General features: G+C 44.8%; 1 protein-coding gene across 2 annotated transcripts in view; it reads left to right on the top strand.

Annotated features, from left to right (window-relative positions):
* LOC147439620 (B3 domain-containing protein Os07g0679700-like) overlaps positions 1–16,205 on the top strand; it is a 138,259-nt gene that overhangs the window by 1,075 nt on the left and 120,979 nt on the right. The window lies entirely within an intron of this gene.

Here is a 16,205-nt window from a genome sequence, read left to right as displayed (position 1 = left end):
GAGTCATGAGCACCTATTTATAAGTTTTTTGTGAAAGATTGCTTAATTTTTTTTTCAAATGCAATAAGTGACCAGGGTATTCAAGTGAAAGGTTTGTAGGTTGGTGCATTGGTTTTTCAGCTGCATTTTTGATACAGAAGAGGAAAAGCATTTTCTATCTGTCCAAATATGTGATGCTATGGACAAGTATAAGCCCAAGTGCAATTTGACGTATTCAACTTCAATGCTGGAATAGTACTTCTACCAATTCAACCCTTTTCTTGACCGTGTAACAAGGGAGTTACACCGTACTTTTTAGGTTGAACTTAGGAAGCCAAGATTTCAGACATGAAGGCATGCTGATCACTTTACCTTACATACATCTTGTTCTAACGTGTCCCAGCTTTTTGGAACTTAACTTGTTAAGTGGCATCAAATATATCACCACTCAGGGATGCTTCCTCCTCTGTCCTGTATTTTTAGAAGCTTTCAAATGCACTAAAGTATCTCCACGATCCATGTGGAATCAATCGAAGCTGACTGCTGCTTCTTCCGAATGTGACTGCCCTCATCTGTCCAAAAACTTGCCTGAGTTTCATCTCTTTCGCATGAGTCCTAATTTGAAGTTGGGGGGCGGGGGGGAGGAAGCTTGTACAATCTATTTTTTACTGTACTCCTTTGGCTTCTTGGCTGGAGACTATAGCGTAAAAACAGCTATTACGCCAATTGTGAAAACCTCATGTACTACAAGGTGTAATAGCCTAAATAAGACATATATCACACAAGGGAGGTTTAGGATCCTTGGACATTGTACTTTGTGAAGCATTAATAATAAAGAAATACCAAAAGGGGCGCCAGTCTTTTGGGGCCCTCTCTCTGGGCGCAAAACTTCGCCGTGCTGGGTTGTCTCTCTCTCAGTTTTGTTTAGTTCTTTCTTTTTTCTCATGTGTGTTGTGGTAGATCCTCCGCTTGGAGTGTCCAAGTCGATTATAGTGGTATAAGAGCTCGGTCGATTTTTCTTCTACGAAGGATCAGATCCCTTTACTCCCAACACACATGGATTCAGTCGATGTCGGATGAATTGCGCTAGGAGGAAACTGTGGCACCCGATCACTTTGGTCCAAGAAAGAATAATGAAGATTCCAATGGACATCGTCCACCTTCAGAAGATTTGGAAAATCAGGGGCCGTCTCCATATATTGGGTACGAAAGAATGGAGATGTAGCGTATACAACAGGTTGATGCTTGTGCCGAGCAGATGCTTCAGTACTCCAAGGATCCTCAATATGCGAAAGTTTTGGTCAAGCATACCGCTTGTCTACACCAGGAACATCCGCTCAGAAGCTGTACTCAGAGGGTGAATTCGACGAAGCAGTTGAATGGCGAGTCACCCAGCTCATGAAGACCAAGAAGCAGTTGCGGAAACAGAGTCAAGCAACAAACTATTTCAATTTGAGGGTGTTTCCAATTCATTCTCATCCTCTTCTCATAGCTCAGACAGTTCTTCCTTTGAGTCCAGGGACGAGGGTAGAAAGGGAAAGAAAAGGAGAAAGACTCAGAGACATAGCAAAGGCAAGAAGAGCCGATCCCACAGAAGTTTTAGAATGTGGTCCCATTATTTATTTTGGCTTTTAGGTATTTATTTTACTTATTTGTCAAAGTTTAGGTAGGGCAATTTATTGAGGTTGCTATATAATCAACCCCTTACCTCCATTCTATACACATTCAATTATTCATTGCCAATGTTGATTGGTTTAGGAGACTCTCTCTCTCTCTCTCTCCCCCCTTGGTCTCTACGCTTCCGCATTGGTATCAAAGCCCTTGGTGGAGCTACGTGCTTGAAGAGCTTTGGTGGAGGTGGAGCTGCAAAGAGAGCTTGAGAAGATCATTTCGTTGGTGGCATCAATCTTTCTCCTGGCTGTCCCCAATGTTCTAAACCGCTGCCCGACGCCTATTACCCTAGCGTTTTGCGCTTCAAAACACTGGCATCTGTGGCCACCCTCAGCTTTCTGCAGCTATCACTAGCACTCCCGTCGCTAACATTTTAAAATGCTAGTCAGCAGCTCACATGGACAATCGTCGGCACAACCCACACGGAGCGCCTTGGCACGCTCTTAGCGACAACGTGCTAAAACGTTGTGTTCAGCAGCTGGGCGTATTTCTTAAAGATAATGCTATGCAATGGTGGAGTTCAATCGTGACACAACCGCATGCTCCAAGGACCTGGCAAGCTTTCAAGACAGTTTTTGCACGTAGTTACATAACTTCTATGTTTGAAGTCCGGATTTTGGCAGAGTGGGGCAACTTGAAAATGCTTGCCACCGAAACCATGGACGAATATAACCAAAGGTTTCTCGACATGTACCTTCCGGTGTCCTTTAGATCTATTCCCTTGGAGGCCCAATGCGAGCGATACACCATTGGACTACCATCACCATTGTAGGAATATTGTCTATCCAAGCAAGTCTCCACCGTGCAAGAACTTATGGACCATGCCGCAGTCGGCTACAAACTGATGAAGGGAAAGCTAGAGTTTACCACAGAAGAACCTCTAGCCACTAACCACAACTCTCGCCAACAAAGAACAAATTCTCGAGAGTCTCATGAAAGTCAACCACAAAGGACTCGTTTGACACCTCAACAACGAGACACCTTACTACAAGAAGACCGATGTTTTGGATGCTTTCAAACAGGACATAACTATTTTGGTTGTCCCCAACGCACTAACAGACCTGCGTAGCCAACTCTTGCGGAGCCAACTCCTGTGTCGATGGTCGACAGAAACCCAGGACCATATCCAGCCAAACGAGCCAACCGGCCATTCGATTAGTACCTGACATCTATGGCATACGCCTTGAAAGTACAAATGAATTGTCTCGAGCATATGGCAAAGTCAACAGTTTGAAAGCCCTAATTTTCTTTGACCCAGGAGCTACAGAAAACTTAATCCATCCACAATTCTTGAAGCAACTGGACTTTGATTATGATGCAGAGGGTGGAGAAATTGAAGCTGAGCTAGCCACAGGGAAAACTCAAAAAGTGGTACCACTCATTGGTGCTCTTCCAGTGACTATCCAAGATTATCATGAAAATCCGATTTCCACATTATGAAGTTGGGCAATTGTGACATTCTATTAGGCATGCCTTGGCATGACAGGAATGATGCAACTCTCCAGGTTTGGAACCAAACCATCATCGTGATGCAGAAGGGCAAACCAGTCGTCCTCAAAGTTCGGTTGTTCGAACAAAACCCTGAATGAACTCTCTAGTTGTTTTATAGTTAGATACTTTTGAACTTTGTTTGAGAAAATATTGTTTGAAATTTGTTTGAAATGGATGGTATCTGTTTTGAACCTGTCTTGGTGCCAATTTAAAATGTTTGACTTTGGTTTTAATACTGGTTTCAATGATTGGTGATTTTACTCCTGAGTGGAGGGTGAGAAATGATGTTTGAGAATGCTTGTTCATACTCATGGCCCAGACCCTTGTGGTTATTTGCGGGGGGAGTATTGAATGATTGAAAAGTACTGTTTAAGAATGCTTGTTCATACACATGGCCCGGACCCTTGTGGTTATTTGCGGGGGGGAGTATTGAATGATTGAAAAGTATTGTTTTTACTCATGGCCCAGACCCTTGTGGTTATTTACGAGAGGAGTATTGTTGTTGTTACTCATAGCCTGGACCTGCATGGTTATTTACGGGGGAGTATTAAGAAGTTTGAGCAGTGGTTACTCTCAGCACCTCCAAACGATGCAGGCTGCGGTCTGGGGGCCGTTTGGTTGTAAAAGGCCTCTATATCTCATGGCCCTGACTTTTTTATGTTATTTGCAGGAGGAGTGATGAGGGAGTTGTTGAACAGCTCATGGCCCGTACCTGGATGGTTATTTGCGGGGGGAGTGTTCATCGTTGGCTTTATGTTTCTTGTAACATGCATATGTGAGCATTTGTGTTGCATTGTGACGTGCCAACCACTGAATATTCCTAATTGGATGAGATTGCCTGGGTATGTGATTTTAGTGCATCAAGACACCCGTGGAAGATTAGTACGGTCTGGGTGTGATGCCTAATTTTACTACGTCGGAATATCAAGAGTTCCGATCTGGACGAAAGGAGAAGCTAACTCCTTAACAAAAAGAGCAAACTGATTGTCCCTCGGAATGACCCTCGGAAATTTTTGAGCTAACTTGAGTTGTTTTGCAGATATATTGTAATCGCGGACGATTACTCTCTTACAAGAAGGGGAGATGTCACAAATTGCCGACGTGTCAAAGCCCTAAAGAATGGAGCCGACTTACAGATGCCGGTTGAGGGGCCTAAACCCTAAGAAGAACAAGTAACAGAAGAAGAAGTCCTACCAACTTATGGGGACCTCGTCCGATGGGGCCCCGAGTGACATAAAGGATTAAAAAAAGCAGGACTCTCACATACACACAAAAAGAGACTTGCGACAGATTTTCGAAAATTGCGCTGGCATGATGACGTGGCAGGCTGTACGGATTTCCGTGATTTACGATGGCAGCTTTTTGGCTTTGCTTTTGGACCAGATGCTTTTGAGTTTGAAGGCTTTTCACTATAATTGCTTTTTAGGCCAAGGGCCTTCAAATATGAGGTTAGGGCTCATTCTCTGGCATGCATCCGGAGAAGGTGCAGAGTCTGGAGTACCGGCTTGTACTGTGTTGATGCAATATAAAGAAATACCGAAAGGGGCGCCAAGGTTTGGGGCCAATACTCTTTGGGGTGGAATTCCGCCACTCTGTGTCGCGTGTCGTCTCTCTCTCTCTCTCTCTCAGTTCTGTTTTTATTGAAGTGCTAAAAGTCTGTTCAGTCTGTTCTTTTCTATTGGCACGTGGTGCCCGTCTTGTGACAGTCACCTCTGTGGGTCCCACGAGAAAGGGACTCCTTTCTGTGTCAAAATGTGCAAAGAGGAAGCTACCTTTGCAAATTTTCTATGAGCCACCGATAGGAAGAACATAAGCCCAAGAAGCTTCTAACTTCATGAACATTCTTCAAATCGGGCCAATCACGTATAGTTTCAATCTTGGCGGGGTTCATCTGTACTCCTGCTGCTGAGACGATGTGTCCCAAAAAGTGCATCTCCGATAAGAAAAATTCACTCTTTTTGGCATCGATAACTAACTTGTGATATCGCAATGCCTGAAAGACCTGAAGCAGATGGTGTTTATGTTCCGCCTCATCCTTGGAGAAGACTATAATGTCATCAAAGAAAGTGCCGACAAAAGATTTGTACTCTTTGAAAATCCTGTCCATCATTCGGTTGAAAGTCGTTGGAGCATTGGTAAGGCCAAAAGGCATCACCAAAAATTCATATAAACCAAAGCTCGTTCAAAAAGCTGTCTTGTAGACACCTCCTGGCGCGATTCGGATTTGATGATATCCGCTTTTCAAATTTATCTTGCTGAAACAAGAGGATCCTTGTAGTCAGTCAAGGATATTGTAACAGACTTGGACACTCCAAGTCAAGAATCAATCGCGACAACACCAAATAACCACTTCAAAACAATTCACATATCACAATAGATTTGCACTGGCCTGGCGGAGTTCCGTGCCTAGAGATATTGGCCCCAAAGACTGGCGCCCCTTTCAGTTTTTCTTTGACCAGTTCAAAGTACAAGAGAGTGGGTCGGGTTTCACTCTCAAGACTCTGCGTCCAGATACTCTGAGAAGTGAGGCCCTCACCACTAATTTAAAGGTTACAAGGGATGCCCAAAACCAGAGGCCCCAAAAGCTTCAAATCAAAAGCAACTGCTCTCTCTCTCTCTCTCTCTCTCTCTCTCTCTCTCTCTCTCTCACAGAGAGTCAAAACTTGAAAGCAAAAGCATTCTCTCTCTCTTTCTCATTGCGTAGAGAAAAAGCAAGATTTGCGTCGCTCATCATTAATTTTTTTTTTGTTTTTTTTTTTCAGCCTCCGCGATTTACGAAAATTAGGGTTTTTGGCAAAAATTAGGATTTGCAGGAATTTTAGGGTTTTCACAAAAATTAGGGTTTTTGTTGTCCGTAGCCACATCATCACTTTGTGACATACCCCCCTCTTGAAAGCATTGTAATCGACCGCGATTACGCCTGCAAAACCGACAAAAGCCATAAACCGTCTTAGCAGACATTGACTGTTAGTACCTACGTACTAGGAACACACGTCTAGCACATGTACAAAATTGACAGTCACATCGCACGACATCACAGGACATCACCAGACATCATAGGACATCACATGACATTCAACATTCATTCGGATCTTAGACCATGATTTATCGGCAATGTAGCTAGCAATCACATCTAGGTCCAATCAGGACCTCATTGATGTCCGATTGCCTAACCCCTATTGCAACCATGTCTAGTTGAGATCAATCAGACCAAAATGCTGCAATCATTTCGTCTATCGGTTCGTCTATCAGTTCCTGCACTCAAAAGAAGTCAAGAACAAATCAGTATCATTATCAGGAATTCCATTTCATAAAGTCATCCAGCAGAATACTGTCAGCTCTCAGTATCCCTGAAGCTCAAAGAGACATCAGTGACTTTAGTATCAAAATCAAGGCATCTGTTGACATAGGAGCGGAGTAACTCTCCTCTTGTGCATCCCACTGCACCAGATCTTTGGCCAAGCTGAATTTCTGGGTTCTGTTTGGAGTAGACTATGCTAAACCAAAACATCGAGGTAAAGTTTCACAATCCGAGGAGTATCTGCTAGGTCCTCCTTCTCCATCCACTTCGCATCAAATGCAGGAAAGTTCTTGAGCTTAACCAAGAACCGCCTTCGGACTTTACCTTTCTTCGTGTCCGTATGTGCCAAAATCTGTTCAGGAACAAGGGTCTCCTCGTTTTCTTCCACTGTGGGTTGCTCATCAGGCTCCCCATCATCAGGCACATCACCCTTAACAGGTTTCAAGAGACTCACATGCAATGCATTGTGAATCCTCCAAGTATCTAGCAGTTTCAATCGAAAGGAGACATCATTTATCTTTTCAGTGATCTGGAAAGGTCCGTAGTATCGCATAATAAGCTTTGGAAAAAGCCTCTCCTTTCCCTTTTTCTTTCGTAGGCATGCCTTCTCAAAACGTAAGAGCACCCATCATCCTCCTTCAATTTCAAGTCGCGACGATGGCGATCCGTTGCCTTTTTCTGTCGTTCTTGAGACTTCTGCAAAGTCTCGCGAACCTTGGCAGAAGCCGTATCCAAATCTCGCGAATATTCATCCGCTTCAAATATCTAATCTTTCGTGCTCAAGAAGGATGGAACCTTCGCAGCACTTTCAACAATCTCAAATGGCGTCTTCCCCGTCGAAGAAATATCTTGTTATTGTAGGCAAATTCCACCAAAGGTAAGTTCTTTTCCCATTGAGTCTTCTGATCCGAGATACAAGACTTCAATAAATCTAAAACCACTGAATTGGCAATCTCAGATTGCCCGTCAGTCTGCAAGTGGAACGATGACGAGAACTGCAACCGCGTGCCAATGTTCTCCCAAATTGCCTTCCAAAACAAACTCATAAATCTGGGGTCTCTGTCTGAGACAATCGTCTTAGACGTGCCATGTAATCGGAAAATCATTGTGATCATTCTGTGGTCTGGGGAGATCAAAAATGAAATCCATCTCAATATTTTCCCAGGGGCGGGTGGGTATGGGTAAAGGCTGTAACAATTCCTGTGTCACGTGACACATCCCAATCCTATGTGTCCGTGGACAAGCTACACCACAGCAGGGTTTAGTCAGTTCAGTTAAGTCTAGATTAGCAGTGATCTGACACTTTTGTGAGTCTATTCGTAGACCGTGCATGCCCAGTCACTTAGCATAGATGGATATCCTCCGGTTGCACACAGCATGACCATCGGAATTCCCATCAGAATCCATTAGCATCAGTTAGGGGAATTTTCCAGTGCATTTAGCCTATTTTCCTATTTATTGGTATTTTCACTTATTATTTTTAAGTGACTTTCCAACAAAAGTAGGTAGGGCAATTTTGCTAAGTTATATATAAGCAAACCCAAGTTAGCACTTTCTGGCAGAAGAGGGAGCAGGAGCTTCCCGCTCAACAGGCAACTTCTTAGCAGAACCCCCCCCCCCCCCCCCCCCCCCCGCAGTAGACCCTCGCCATCCCCATCCCTCCCTTGGCGTTTTCTGTCACAAAGTGATGACGTGGCGGACAGCAGAAACCCTAATTTCTGCCAGAAACCCTAAAATTCCAGCAAACCCTAAAAACTGCCAGAAACCCTAATTCACAGCAAACCCTAATTTCTGGAAACCCTAACTGCTGGCTGAAACCCTAATTTCTGGCGCCAGTGCCACGTGGCAGGGGTGTACGGATTTTCCGGAAATTGCGCCGCAATTTGCGCTGGCAGCTTTTGGGCGTTGCTTTTTGCATAAAAGAGAGAGAACTTGCTTTTTTTTTAATAAAAAAAAAGAGACTCTCTCTAAGAGAGAACTGATGCTTTTGATTTTTAAAGCTTTTGGGGCTCTGCTTTTGGGCATCCCTTGTAACCTTTAAATTAGTGGTGAGGGCCTCACTTCTCAGAGCATCTGGACACAGAGTCTGAGAGTGAAACCCTAACCGCTCTTTTGTACTATGATGATTGATTAATATAAAAAGAAATACCGAAAGGGGCGCCAGTCTTTGGGGCCAATATCTCTAGGCACGGAACTCCGCCGGGCCAGTGCAAATCTATTGTGATCTGTGAATTGTTTTGAAGTGGTTATTTGGTGCTATCGCGGTTGATTCTTGACTTGGAGTGTCCAAGTCTGTTATAGTGGTATCAGAGCACGGCCGATTTCTCCTCTACGGGAAATCCGATTCCCGAATTTTTTTTCCTCGGCACCTATGGCTTCAGGCAATGATCAGTCGACTCCCTCTGCATCTGGAGATGCGGGCTGGGATCACAACGAAGATTCAGGCAGAGAGTATGGCCCGCCTTGGCCTACTTAGGCGGAGCGGCGAGAGATAGAGCGTCGCCAGTTGATCGGCGATGCAACAAAGATGATTCTCAATTTTTCTAAGGACCCGAAGATGGCAAAATATATGAATCAGACCTCTTTGGAAGAGGTACAGACGGAGTGGCAGAGAACCACACCACCACTCCCGAAACCCGCTCTCAAGAAACCTTCTGCCTCCAAGAAATATACGGAGAAGGTGCATCGATTATAGCACTCTCAACGAAATCACCATCAAGAACAGATTTCCGATTCCTAGGATCGATGATATACTCGACAGGTTACAGGGATCCTCGTGCTTTAGCAGGATTGACTTGAAGAGTGGATATCATCAGATCAGGATAGCGCCAGGAGATGTCTACAAGACAGCTTTTCGGACGACTTTTGGGTTATTTGAGTTTTTGGTGATGCCTTTTGGCTTAACCAATACTCCTGCGACATTTAACCGGATGATGGATAGGATTTTTCGAGAGTACAGGCTATTTGTTGGCACTTTCTTTGACGACATCATTGTTTTCTCCAAGAATGAGGCAGAACACAGAGATCATCTGCTTCAAGTCTTTCAGGCATTACGAGATCACACATTAGTCATTAATGCTAAGAAAAGTTAATTTTTCCTACTAGAGATACATTTTTTGGGACACATTGTGTCAACAGCAGGAGTGCAAATGAACCCGGCCAAGATAGAGACTATCCGTGATTGGCCCGATTTGAGGAGTGTCTATGAAGTTAGAAGCTTCTTGGGACTGTGTTCGTACTACAGGCGGTTCATACGAAAGTTTGCAGAGGTTGCTTCCCCTTTGCATACCTTGACACAGAAAGGAGTACCTTTTTCGTGGGGACCCCAGAGGTGACTGCCTTTTAGACATTGAAAGAGAAATTCACTACAGGACCAGATTTGACTTTGCCGGACTTGCAGAAGTCATTTGAAGTATATTGTGATGCTTGTGGTTGTAGTCTGGGTACGGTCTTGATGCTAGAAGGCCATGTCATAGCTTACGAGAGCCGTTTGTTATCTAGGCCGGAGATGACAGCACAGATCTATGGGAAAGAGCTTTTGGTGGTTATCCATGCTCTTACTCAGTGGCGGCATTACCTACTCGTAGCGGATTTTACTGTCTTTACAGACCATCAGAGTTGGCGCTACTTCTTGTCATAGAAGCAGCTTTCGGAAAAGCAGATGCGGTGGACGAACATCTTGTCAGAGTTCCACTTCCAGATTGTCCATGTGCAAGGACAGAAGAATGTGGTTGCAGATGCTTTGTCTCGGAAACCGTTGGTTCTGGCTATTTCCGCGATACATCATAGGAGCTTCGAGGATATGGTCGATCAGTATGCCAGAGATACAGATTTTGCAGATATTTTCACACGGATACGGGATGGGGAGACAGTAGCGGGATACTCCCTTCGGGAAGGCTACTTGATGAAAAAGATTGTTGTGCGTTACACAACCGTTGAGGGAAAAGGTTATGACTGAATGCCACTGTCCACCTTTTACGGGTCACCGCGGCATTGCTACCACCATGAAAGGGGTAGAGAGATACTTCTTTGGGCCGAGATGCAAAAAGGATGTGGAAGAGTTTGTGCGCAGTTGCTCAGTATGCCAGAAGGTCAAGTTTGACAGGCATAAGGCACAGGGATTGTTACAGCCTTTACCCATACCCACCCACCCACCCCTGGGAAAGTATTGCAATGGATTTCATTTTTGATCTCCCGAGAACACAGAATGATCACGATGATTTTCCGATCACATGGCACGTCTCAGACGATTGTCTTCGACAGAGACCCCAGATTTATGAGTTTGTTTTGGAAGGCAATTTGGGAGAACATTGGCACGCGGTTGCAGTTCTCGTCATCGTTCCACTTGCAGACTGACGGGCAATTTGAGATTGCCAATTCAGTGATTTTAGATTTATTGAAGTCTTGTATCTTGGATAAGAAGACTCAATGGGAAAAGAACTTACCTTTGGTGGAATTTGCCTACAATAACACGATACACTCTTCGACGGGGAAGACGCCATGTGAGATTGTTGAAACTGCTGCGAAGGTTCCATCCTTCCTGAGCACGAAAGATTAGAAATTTGAAGCGGATGAATATTCGCGAGATTTGGATACGGCTTTTGCCAAGGTTCGCGAGACTTTGCAGGAGTCTCAAGAACGACAGAAAAAGGCAGCGGATCGCCATCGTCGCGACTTGAAACTGAAGGAGGATGATTGGGTGCTCTTACTTTTGAGAAGGCACGTCTAAGAAAGAAAAAGGGAAAGGAGAGGCTTTTTCCAAAGCTTAGTATGTGATACTACGGACCTTTCCAGATTACTGAAAAGATAAATGATGTCTCCTTCCGATTGAAACTGCCAAATACTCGGAGGATTCACAATGCATTGCATGTGAGTCTCTTGAACCCTGTTAAGGGTGATGTGCCTGATGATGGGGAGCCTGATGAGCAACCCGCAGTGGAAGAAAACGAGGAGATCCTTGTTCCTGAACAGATTTTGGCACATAATGATATGAAGAAAGGTAAAGTCCGAAGGCGGTTCTTGGTTTAGTTCAAGAACTTTCCTGCATTTGATGCGAAGTGGATGGAGGAGGAGGACCTAGCAGATACTCCTCAGATTGTGAAGCTTTACCTCGATGCTTTTGGTTTAGCATAGTCTACTCCAAATGGAACCTAGAATTCAGCCTGGCCGAAGATCTGGTGCAGTGGGATGCACAAGAGGGGAGTTACTCCACTCGTTTGTCAACAGATGCCTCGATTTTGATACTAAAGTCACTGATGTCTCTTTGAGGTTCAGGGATACTGAGAGCTGACAGTATTCTGCTGGATGACTTTATGAAATGGAATTCCTGATAATGATACCGATTTGTTTCTTCACTTCTTTTGAGTGCAGGAACTGATAGCCGAAATGACTGCAGCATTTTGGTCTGATTGATCTCGAATAGACATGGTTGCAATAGGGGTTAGTCAATTGGACATCGATGAGGTCCCGATTGGACCTAGATGTGATTGCTAGCTACATTGCCGATAAATCATGGTCTAAGATCCGAATGAATGTTGAATGTCATGTGATGTCTTGTAATGTCTGGTGATGTCGTGTGATGTGACTGTCGATTTTGTACATGTGCTAGATGTGTGTTCCTAGTACGTAGGTACTAACAGTCAGTGTCTGCTAAGACGGTTTATGGCTTTTGTCGGTTTTGCAGGCGTGATCGCTGTCGATTACAATGCTTTCAAGAGGGGGGTATGTCACAAAGTGATGACGTGGCGGACAGCAAAAACCCTAAAATTCCTACAAACCCTAAAAACTGTCAGAAACCCTAATTCGCAGCAAACCCTAATTTCTGGAAACCCTAACTGCTGGCTGAAACCCTAATTTATGGCGCCAGTGCCACGTGGCAGGGGTGTACGGATTTTCCGGAAATTGCGCCGCAATTTGCGCCGGCAGCTTTAGAGAACTTGCTTTTTTTTTTAATAAAAAAAAAAGAGACTCTCTCTAAGAGAGAGAACTGATGCTTTTGATTTTTAAAGCTCTTGGGGCTCTACTTTTGGGCATCCCTTGTAACCTTTAAATTAGTGGTGAGGGCCTCACTTCTCAAAGCATCTGGACGGAGAGTCTGAGAGTGAAACCCTAACCGCTCTTTTGTACTTTGATGATTGATTAATATAAAAAGAAATACCGAAAGGGGCGCCAGTCTTTGGGGCCAATATCTCTAGGCACGGAACTCCGCTGGGCCAGTGCAAATCTATTGTGATCTGTGAATTGTTTTGAAGTGGTTATTTGGTGCTGTCGCGGTTGATTCTTGACTTGGAGTGTCGAGGTCTGTTACATTTTCTCCACAGCATTCAGCCTCGCCATCGATCGGCATTGCCTAGCGACTTCCTACAGGCATTCAGCCCAGCGTTTTCATCGCCAAGACACCCCACTTTCAGCCAGCGTTTTTGATGTAAAAACGCCAGCAGAACCTTCAGCTTCTCCAGCGTTTTCAGCCCCATCTACTAACGCTAGGGAATCTGCAGTTTAGCCATTGGAAAATGCAGGTTTTCAGCAGTAGAACATTAGCAAATCAGCCCCCACTCAGTTGCAGATGATCCCCCAAGTTTAGCCTCGAAAAACGCAGCCAAAACAGTCATTTTCAGCCACCGAAACAGTCCCTGAATTCAGCGATTAGAAGCCTACAGATTCCAGCCATCAAGTCGTCGTCGTCATCGGCATAGTCCAACTTGCATCAGTCCATTGCATACCATTGTACACCTTTGTGTAATCAAAGAATAGACCACTCTCGCTGACGAGAGTGGAGCCTTCGGAGGAGGGTTTTACAACCTCTCGGGTGTCGTATCTCTTCTCTCTCCTTCTCTCAGTCTCATTCACTTGCACGCACAATCCACTCACTTTGTTCGTGACCACAACACTCTACAAGACGGAAAGCTCTCTCTTTCCCTAATAACTAAAAGGAACCTTGAGTAATAAAGATCACTAATCTTAAGAAAATACAACATGCATTCCGCTGCACCTAACATCCTGTGCCTTATGCCTGTCAAACTTGACCTTCTGGCACACTGTACACAAACTCTTCCACATCCTTTTCCAGTCTCGGCCAAAAGAAGTCTGTCTCTACCCCTTCATGGTGGTAGCAATGCCGCGGTGACCCGTAAAAGGTGGATAGTGGCACTCAGTCATAACCTTTTCCCGCAACGGCTGTGTAACGCACAACATAGTCTTTCTCATCAAGTAGCCTTCCCGAAGAGAGTATCCAGCTACTGTCTCCCCATCCCGTATCCGTGTGAAAAGATCTGCAAAATCTGTATCTGTGGCATACTGATCGACCATATCCTCGAAGCTCCTATGATGTATCGCGGAAATAGCCAGAACCAATGGCTTCCGAGACAAAGCATCTGCCACCACATTCTTTTGTCTCTGCACATGGACAATCTGGAAGTGAAACTGTGACAAGATGTTCGCCCACCGCATCTGCTTTTCCGAAAGCTGCTTCTATGGCAAGAAGTAGCGCAAACTTCGATGGTTTGTAAAGACAGAAAAATCCGCTCCAAGTAGGGAATGCCGCCACTGAGTAAGAGCATGGATAACCACCAAAAGCTCTTTCTTATAAATCTGTGCTGTCATCTCTGGCCTAGAGAACAATCGGCTCTCGTAAGCAATGACATGGCCTTCTTGCATCAAGACTGCACCCAGACTACGACCATAAGCCTCACAAAATACTTCAAATGACTTCTGCAAGTCCGGCAAAGTCAAATCTGGTCCTGTAGTCAATTTCTCTTCCAATGTCTGAAAGGCAGTCACCTCCGTGGATCCCCACGAGAAAGGGACTCCTTTCTGTATCAAGATATGCAAAGGGGAAGCAACCTCTGCAAACTTTCGAATGAACCGTTTGTAGTACGAACACAATCCCAAGAAGCTTTCAACTTCATGGACATTCTTCAAATCGGGCCAATCACGGATAGTGTCTATCTTGGCCGGATCCATTTGTACTCCTGTTGCTGAGACAAAGTGTCCCAAAAGAAAATGTATCTCTGAAGCATATGATCTCTATATTCTGCTTCATTCTTGGAGAAAACAATGATATCATCAAAGAAAGTGCCAACAAATAGCCTGTACTCTTGGAAAATCCTGTCCATCAGCCGGTCAAATGTCGCAGGAGCATTGGTTAAGCCAAAAGGCATCACCAAAAACTCAAAGAATCCAAAAGTCGTCCGAAAGGCTGTCTTGTAGACGTCTCCCGGCGCAATTTGGATCTGATGATATCCACTCTTCAATTTAATCCTGCTAAAGCACGAGGATCCCTGTAACCTGTCGAGATCGATCCTAGGAATCGGAAATCTGTTCTTGATGGTGATTTTGTTGAGAGCGCTATAATCGATGCACATTCTCCAAGATCCTTCTTTCTTCAAATCCAACAACAGTGGAGAGCAATACGGTGAAGTACTATGCTGGACAAGACCCTTTTCCAAGAGGTCTTTCACTGGGTTCATAATCTTTTCATTCTGTACTCGGCTCACACGGTAAGGTGGCCGGTTCAGTGGCGTGCTTCCAGGTATTAGATCAATGGTTTGATCTTTAGGCCCTCTGAAAAGCAATCGGTATGAGTGTGGAGAAAAATCTTGGCGTTCTTTTGATCAGGTCAAAACATATTCAACCTTTATCCATCGTTCAGTTCTCTCCCAAAAGAATGAGTAAGAAACTGAAGTTCATCAAGTACAATCTCTAAGCCCTTCATTTATCGAAGTCGCTTTCTCGGCCCGGTAGTCAACCACGGCGTAGTTCTTGTGGTACCAAGGGATCCTGAGTAGAATGTCACTCGCATGCCCTGAACACCCCTGTCATTGCAAACGAAGTTTGCCAATGCTCGGTGTAATGGCAACATCCCATCCGGGTGCAGTCGAACTACCTCCGCTTGTGGCGTCAGTCTGTCGGGCGTAATTTCCAAATCGAGCCGCCAGTTCCAAGTGAAAAAAAGTTTGCCTTGGCTCCTTCAAAAGAGCTTCCTGATCCTTCACTTTGCCCCAAAAGCGGCAAAGTTTGATTCGGTGCAAGTCCCAGGCTATGTGGTACCAGTTCTGTTTATCTATCTGCCTTTTCTGCCACGTTCCTCAGCTGCTCTCGAACTCGCAGGCCTGTCGTGGTCTTTATCATTCTGTTCTTTTTGTGCCTTTTTAGGGCACTTCGCGGAGATATGTCCCTGCTCGCCGCATCCAAAGCACTTCCCCTCTCTGATGAAGCGAGCTCTCTCCTCGGGAGCAAGCTTGGGTTGTGCATCCTTTTTCTCTGGGTTGTTCTTTTTCTTTCTACTTTCATTCCCAGAAGTCTGTTCGGCTCGTTGTGTCATGGCCTCATCTGTGGGGTAGGTCAGACTGCCAGAGTGAATGGCAAAGCCCCGCTTCCCATGACTCATCAACTCCTGAATAGAAGCTGACTTCTGTTCCAAGCAGTGATCTCGGATCTCTGTAGGTAGACACAAGGTGAACCGCTCATCTGTTCTCTGAACGAGATCTTCTTGAATGAAGAGGCAGGTAGAAAAGAGCTCCAGAATCTTTCACAATAAGCATTGATTGTATCGTTCTTGGTCATCCGAAGATGGTTCCAAGCAGCTCGTATATCTCGTTCATATTCTTGCGTCAACCAAGAAGAAATAAAAAGCTTTTTAAATTTCAGCCATTTAACTGGCGCAGTCTTGTTTAAAAGAAGCGTGGACGACCAAGTACGAGCATTCCCCTTAAGGTAAGAGGTAGCTCTCCGAATCTTGGAGTGCTCTGAATATCGTCCTCCC

This window comes from Adiantum capillus-veneris, chromosome 16, assembly GCF_014529385.1.
Source record: "Adiantum capillus-veneris isolate H3 chromosome 16, ASM1452938v2, whole genome shotgun sequence".
Lineage (NCBI taxonomy): Eukaryota > Viridiplantae > Streptophyta > Polypodiopsida > Polypodiales > Pteridaceae > Adiantum > Adiantum capillus-veneris.
The sequence above is the reverse complement of the archived record's forward strand: the minus strand, read 5'-3'. Positions and strand labels throughout refer to the sequence as shown.